At 42.5% G+C, this 8,188-nt stretch overlaps 2 pseudogenes; one reads left to right on the forward strand and one right to left on the reverse strand.

Annotated features, from left to right (window-relative positions):
* Positions 1 to 459: 459 nt before the first annotated feature.
* Positions 460 to 1,058, reverse strand: LOC147434976 (uncharacterized; annotated as a pseudogene).
* A 1,568-nt stretch (positions 1,059 to 2,626) lies between these two features.
* Positions 2,627 to 2,927, forward strand: LOC147434977 (large ribosomal subunit protein P2-like; annotated as a pseudogene).
* The last annotated feature ends 5,261 nt before the right edge of the window (positions 2,928 to 8,188 follow it).

Below are 8,188 nucleotides of genomic sequence, written 5' to 3' on the forward strand. Positions count from 1 at the left end.
ACAAGTGTGCCTTAGCTTAGCCTTGAGCTGATTTTATCACTAGTTTCTCTCCCAAATGTTTTGGGTGAGCATTGGATGTTGAAAAATCAAAATAGATGGAGAGGGAGAAAATCCACTTGGAGAAATTATAAAAGATAGAGTTACATTGTAAAAAAAATGCCGATTAGTGGGAAAACTTTCCTAGGTTTGAATCTACCATAAAGGGAAATTTGTATGATTTTCCCTGGGAACATTGATGCCAACTCTCTAGACCAATTAAGTGGATGGGTCTACTTCCATATCAAAATAGTTCTTTGGACCAATCATGACCACTATATCAAAAATCAAGTGGATGTATCTACTTTCATACTAGAATATAAAACCTTATACCATTAGCGACGTCTCCAAAAGAAGTTAGAACTACCATGTACTCTCACCATCACCCCAAACCACCTATCCTACCATGAAGCTCTTGGATTTCTATAGTACAAAGTTGCAACAAAGTAAAAAATTCCTTATTTGCATGAGCCTAGACATGGGTTCTTTATCATCACTCCATAGCTTTGACTTGTCTTCATTCTCATGAAGATACTGCCAGGTTCCCTCTCCCGCTTCTTCAAAATAATGTTAATCCGAGTAGGCCTAACATTGAGACTACATTTCTCAGGTACAATAGCTTTACACAAACACAACACAACAAGACAATAATCACCCAGACGCTAGTTCTTGCCATCAATATCACAGACCTTCTACTCCAAGGATCTTGACTTAAAATCCACATCAACGTCAATTTTCTCCTTGGAGGCCCCTTGAAGAGAGATATCTAGATCTTTTACTTTTCAACATCGTGATCCCAACTAAAACTAGACAAGCTTTATAATGAGCTAATGATCTTTGAATTTTTGAGGTATGAAGTAATGTGGCCTTCCCTTGATATTGCGGAGACAAGGCTGCTACCATTTCTACTGTCTATATCTCAGAGGATATAAGACTCTGCACATGAGGTCACGACGACATCGCGTAGCTTGGTCAAGCAAAGCTTTGAGCTCTACCACGTTCTCTGAAATATCGGCAGCCATCGCAAGCTCCACAAGTCTCTCTCTCTCTCTCTCTCTCTCTCTCTCTCTCTCTCTCTCTCTCTCTCTCTCTCTCTCTCTCTCTCTCTCTCTCTCTCTCTCTCTCTCTCCAAAAAAAAACTATTTCAAACAGTCCGCGCCGGTGCGAACTATTTTTAGTAGTTTTTTTTCTCTCTCACACACTTTTTTCTAGACTCTTCAGGTGACTTGGTGAGTTGAGAAGCATCTCTCTCTCTCTCTCTCTCTCTCTCTCTCTCTCTCTCTCTCTCTCTCTCTCTCTCTCTCTCTCTCTCTCTCTCTCTCTCTCTCTCTCTCTCTCTCTCTCTCTCTCTCTCTCTCTCTCTCTCTCTCTCTCTCTCTCTCTCTCGCTCTCTCTCTCTCTCTCTCTCTCTCTTTGAATTTGTAATAAGTGGGCGGATTTTATTCACCAAAAAGCAAGTACAGCAGTGTAAGAGTAGGGGCAAAGCTTCAATCTCAATGGGGAGCAAAGCTAGTTGCTGACACCCTATTGCAGCTTGGTTGGTAGGGGGTCAATATCACGATATCTGGGGGGCTAATGTACTCATCATGGAGGGCGGGGATCAGCATAAGTAGGCGTTATAATATAGGACGGCATAGTTAGTCACAAGGACTATTCATTAAGGAACCGTGGCACGGTTGGTGGAGGTGTTGATCGCATAGCCGAGATTGATGCCGCATAGGCCAGGAAGGACGGACACACTGGAGCTCTTGAGCGCAGAGCCCAAAGATGCGGACAATTGCTTGATGCAGTCGCAGGCGGTGACACAATTCGCGCTCTCACCCCCTTGGTGAGGGAGTACAGTGACTTCACCCCACCGCAGCACGTCGATGTCAATGAAGGCGCTGACATGGGTCCTGTAAGGTAGCCTGCGCACGGAAATAGCTTGCTTCGCACTATCCTACACAAGATTTCTACCTCCCCTTTCTCGGCAACACTGCCCATCACCACTAGTGCCGCCACCACCCTGGAGCTGCTGCTTCTACTGCCTTCCATGATAACTCTCTAGTTTTGCTTTGCCCTCGCGAACACTATCTGGCTCATAGCACTGCCAATCTCACTTTCTCTGTGACTAGCCTCTCTCTACCAAAAACTTGAAAAAAAATATAAAAAGCTGTTGAAACCAGTCTGCGCCGGCGCAAACTTGTTTCAGCAGCTTTTTTTATTAAGTTTTTGGTAGAGAGAGAGAGAGAGGCACCCTGGTGCACTCCTCGCACAGCTCGCAGGCAATCAACGCACTCCTCGCAGTCTTACTCCTCCCACAACTCGCAGGCGATCAGCGCACTCCTTGCACAGCTCGCCTCCTCGTAGTCTTGCTCTCTCTCTCTCTCTCTCTCTCTCTCTCTCTCTCTCTCTCTCTCTCTCTCTCTCTCTCTCTCTCTCTCTCTCTCTCTCTCTCTCTCTCTCTCTCTCTCTCTCTCTCTCTCTACCAAAAAAATAAAAAAAAAGCTGCTGAAACCAGTCCACGCCGGCGCGGACTGGTTTCATCAGCTTTTTTTTTTGTTTTTTTGGTAGAGAGAGAGAGAGAGAGAGAGAGAGAGAGAGAGACCTGATGGCCTGCAAGTGGGTAGTCGCGGCTTACCTGCTCGCGCTGTCAGGGGGAAACTCCTCGCCTTCCACTGTCAACATCAAAAATATTCTTGGCTCAGTTGGTTCCGAAGCTGATGATGACAGGATAGACTTGCTGTGTAGCCGAAAACGAGAAGTTTTCTTCTGTCCGTGCACGTGGAGGTGGTGGCGTTGTTGTCAATGCAGGAGGTGGTGGTGGTGCAGGCGCAGTTGAGGACAAAGAGGAAAAGAAGGAGCCTGAAGAGGAGTCGGATGATCATACGGGATTCAATATGTTTGACTAGAGGCAATGAACCGATTTTGTAATGCTCTTTCTTTAGATGTAATAGAAGTATATTTTTAGATGGTCAAAAGAGAGAGAGAGAGAGAGAGAGAGAGAGAGAGAGAGAGAGAGAGAGAGAGAGAGAGAGAGAGAGAGAGACTTCTTGGCCCTCAAGCTACCTCCTATGGGATATGTACGCGAGCGAGAGAGAGAGATGTGATGAGCATCGGCATGGTAGGTAGAGGCGCAACCCATTATCAAGAGGATGCATGTTGGAACAAGTCCGCGCCGGCGCGGACTGGTTCTGACATGTTTCGAAAGGGCAAAGACTACTGAGAGAGCGAGCTAAATGGAGCTACAACGCGTCATGCAAATGTAAGCAGTGGCCTAGAGTTGTTATCGCCAGGCGGTTGCCCGTTGCAACGACCACGAGGTCATGAGAGACTCCGACTCGCAGTGTTCGGGAAAAATCATTTTTCCAAACATACCAATTTCCTTTCCTTGTTTATTTCAAGAGGAAATTTCAGAAAATTAGGCTATTTTTTAAAGATTTTTACACTATTCTGGGGAGGCATTTCTCCTTTGTCCCGTGCCCTCAACCAGCATTTTTGAAATTGAAAACGGCACGATATTAAGCTGAGACACATTTTTCTTGAATTGAGTTCACACACACACACACACACTATACCCACGATATGCCATTTTTGGCACGTTTCACAATGGTGGAGACACGGGAAGGGGGGTGGCCACATCCCATGCAACACAGTAGAGGATAACTTGGAAGCAGTAATATCGTGTGTCTCTCATTAATTTGTTGTCAAGTACCATGTGATGTCTCATTACTCCACATTCAACTATTGATCACTTATGTTGTTAGTCCATTTCGGCTCCATCTAGTTGCTCACTTTCTTTGACTATCTGCTCCGAAAGGCATATGGTATATGTTCCTTTTGTGTCCAAATTAAATTTGGGTTTGGCGTGATGATGACGCTGGTCACCCTTGCTCCATGGAAGCAACTCTCCTTCACAATGCATCATCACTGTCATGCATAGCTCATGCTTGAGCTCCATCTCCCCATCGCCAGCCACCCAATGCATTCTACTTCCACCCTCGTCGCTAGCATTTTGTATTCTTCGCACAATGATCGATTGCATGAGCAACGGTTTTCTATTGGACACATAGCTATCAGGTCAAGCTTTGGGTTATGATTGATATCTTCATTGGAGTGTTCATTGTGCTCATCTTTGTCGCTATGTTGGCTCAACTCCAGAAGAAAATCTAGGAAAATAGAGAAAAACCTATCTCTCTTTATTCCCATTGTAGGAATACCAGCCGGAATTCCTCAAAGAGGCCTCGGCCATCCATTTGATGGTGCACCAGTTCATATTGACAATTTTGTCAAAAAAAAAAAGTGGTGGTTCAGGCAAGTCAAAATATTGAAAAGTATGTGGAAGATTGGATAGTAGAGTAAATCATGCAATTAGTTGGGCTTCAGAGTCTCCTTTCTATGGTAGCTTGTTAGTAGAAAGGTAGCATGACTATTGGGATGACTTATCTATGCTATCATAGACAACTTCAACGAGAAAGCATGAGACCTCATAGAAGCCTATATATCGCCGCAAAAAAGAACATGCCTATTAGCCTCATAAGAAGGTCCTTTAAGTCAACCCCTAAAGACTTTGCACTGCTATAAGGTTCTAACATGCAATTCTTTTTGTTGGTCAGTATGCACATTTTTTTCCCACTTAATGCAAAGAAAGAATTTCAAGAGTAGCCAAGCTTCGGTTGATGAGGAAAGGAATTTGAAATGAGAGGGTGGGAGACCTTAGCTATCTATGGTAGCACTATTCTTTTGGGCCAAATCTTAGAGACACATTTTTGCGAGGTCCTCTCACTTTTTCAGGAGAGCATGTAGAGCTTTGGCACATAGAAATTAATATCGGAGAGCATTTTTATGCTATTTATCATGAGGTTTCTTAGTTATACAAGGTTGTTCTATCTACTTCTCCAATATAGAGCAATGTTTGTTCCAAGATCTCACCAGTATTTATCAAAGAGGATCTCCAAGACAACATCCATCATTAGATAAATCTAGTTGATAAATCCTACCATTGTATACCAACATTACCATTGCGCTTAGTCAAGCTCAAGAAATAAAGCATGTTCGTGAGCTTCCATTACATTATGATGGATATATTACTTTTGAGATGCCACCACAATGTGACAACTCAAGCATGTATGGTAAGGAACAACAATTTGATGGGAACTCTTGGACAAAATATGTGACTTGCAGTAGTGACTTATTTAAAGGTGTGGTACAGTGTAATAGGTGTTGGATAATTTCTTTTGAGTTGAGGTTTTGGGTGGTGGAATCCAACAAGCCATGATTATTTTCTTCAATATAGCTTGCACTTGCATCAATCTGTCAAGGGTGTTTCTCATATTTGCACGGAAATTAGCTTTGCTCGGTTTTCTTTGCTCGTTGATTGGAAACCCCCCTTTGATACCAGGTGAGAGATACCCCTCCCCAGGGGTCTATGCACAAAAATATACAATTTACACTTTTATACAATTTTCAACATACATCAGAGTTGCGGAAGCATTTACAGAGGGGAGGAGTTCTTAGTGTCCGACCAAGCATGGAGTTTAAGCCATGAGCCACACTACATCCAGAGGTACATAGTGACTAGTGATATCCCTGAATGGGTGTTATGAATGAAAGCGTACTCAAGAAAAATATAACATTATGGAGGGTGAATATATGTGTACACCGCGTTGCGGGAAGAGAGAGAGAGAGAGAGAGAGAGAGAGAGAGAGACAATATAGTGGAGGGTGAAATAGAGTGCATAGAGACATGAGAAGATGATAACAGAGAATCTTCAAATGCCTATCTAAATGGAACAGGCAACCATATATTAATGTAATGACAAAATTTAGGTATACCATAACATCAAAACGTCAACTAGTAGAGCATCGAACCCTATGTAGGGATCGATCGGTCCACCCATCCACTTCCTCTCTACTATGGACATAGAGAATTTTACTTCGTCGAGAGCAAGCCAGAACACCTCTCACCTACCTGAGCCAGACATAGGTTGGCCGCTTCGCCTCCCTCCATGAACCCGAGCTCTGAAAAGATCCCAAATACTAGCATGTGGTAGGGTGTCAACACCAACCATATCAATTTAGGTGCCACGCCTCTTTGATGCCCAGCACCGGTTGTTTAGACAAATCCAAGGCAAATTCCCCAATGCGTTAGTCGTGTAGGTCAGTCAACCCCCGATGCACTAACCGTGTAGATGAGCCTAACAAAAAGAAGAAGACCTACGCAACACCCCCAATCCAGCAAATCCCCAGGTCAGCGACCCTGTAGTCTAAGGCTAAGCGATGTAGGTGCTCCTAGTCATGTAGCAATGCTGCCATGAGAAACATAACATATGAGTCCAATCACAATAGCACTTCCCAGATGCACAAACAATCGTTTTCCAAACAGTTAGACTGTACAAGGTCTCTACCCTTATACATCTACCATAAACCATCTTGATCACTTCATGATCCAATCCCAAAAAAAACCATAAACCATAATCCAATCATATCACACGTGTGAGCACTCCACTCTTTGGGTGAGGCAGGACCAATCCTGCATAACCACTTTAGAACATAATATGGTTGCAAAAATTTTGGCAGTATAACCCAATCGAGACAAAAAAAAACATAACCACACCGGCTTCCACCATAAAATTTCAACCATAATCCATGAGGGAATCTCAGCCCTTAACCATAAATCATAATCACACTAGACCAACTCCCACACTTAGAGTTTGACCTATCTCCTGCCATCAATCGGAGTCTACACACATGTTACCCTTAAGAAGTGATTCTTTCATGCATAAAAAAGAGTCCGACCAGAAACTAATCATGTTAGAAAACTCCAAATTTGAAAACATTCAATCATGGAAAGTTGATGCATCACATCTGCACTTCACCACTCTAGCACATATAGCTAGTTCTGACCTAGAAAGGTGGAAAGCAGTCATAACCATACATATGAGGCATCTGCATCAATCCATGAGTTTCCATACATCAGATGATAACATTTCAACACCATAAACATGATGGAAAATAACTCCGACCTTTAGGTCAACCATAAACCATAACTTCACACATATGCAAAAAACAATTTTTTGACATTTTTGAAAGCATGCAAAACATGGAAATGAAAGTATTTGACCTCAAACCAATGCATCGAGATCAGCTCCATAATATATACTATCAATCCATCACATCACTTTGACCATATGGTACTCACACAACAAACGATAACCCTAAAAGAAAGTCACTTTATTCATATCTGCCTATGCGGTTTGGGATGTTTAACCATATACTCCCACATAAGTTTATGGCCATCTAATAAATCGAATCAACTCATCAAAACAAACCATAAAACATATCAAAACAGCTCGGTTAACTCACGATGTCATATGGTATCCCCCTTGATAGCACTCCTACGTGTATATGTAAAACCGATAATAGAGTGATTAATAACTCGCATTATCCAAGTGATAACGGAGACATAAATTCATTTATCATCAAGTTTTATCAATACTTTCAATTGGTTAAGTAGGTTTGCCCATCCGGTGAATCTATATAGTGGTTCTCTAAGGAGCCTGGAGTCAAAATATTTGGTTGTGTAGTGGACAGCAAATTGTATTTTGATGATATTTTTTAGCTCGTGCGTGTTTTTGACATGACACCTAAGAGAGAAAATGTTCTAAATGATGTGTTTCATCTCTGGTATAAAGGATTCGGTCTGTATAATAACGGTTTGCGATTTATAACCAAAACAATGTTCCTACCGTCTCTATGACAACGTGAAACAAAAAAAGGCGTTTTATGCACGCACGTGATCATAAACACATCATGTGCATAAATCAGTGTGTTAAACAGGATGAAATAATCATGGAGCAACTTTGTATGTACTTAGCTAATCCATACATGCGCTCGTATGCGAAAAACAATCACCAAGAGGGTGACTACGCAAAAAAAACAACATAGAGAGAGAGAGAGAGATGATGACTATGGAGTTTATGGTTTCTCACCGTGCTTTAGAATCAATTAGGGACTGTAGAAAGGCTTCTTGCTTTGCCCCAACACAGCGGTGATGAGAGCAATGTAGAGGTGTCCGCCACGAAAGTTTTCGGAGAGCGCGTACACCGTGAAACAAGAGAGAAGATAATAAGCAAGTAGAGAGAGAGTATCCTTCTTCTTCTTCTTGTTCTTCT

This window comes from Adiantum capillus-veneris, chromosome 19 (assembly GCF_014529385.1).
Source record: "Adiantum capillus-veneris isolate H3 chromosome 19, ASM1452938v2, whole genome shotgun sequence".
Taxonomy (NCBI): Eukaryota; Viridiplantae; Streptophyta; class Polypodiopsida; order Polypodiales; family Pteridaceae; genus Adiantum; species Adiantum capillus-veneris.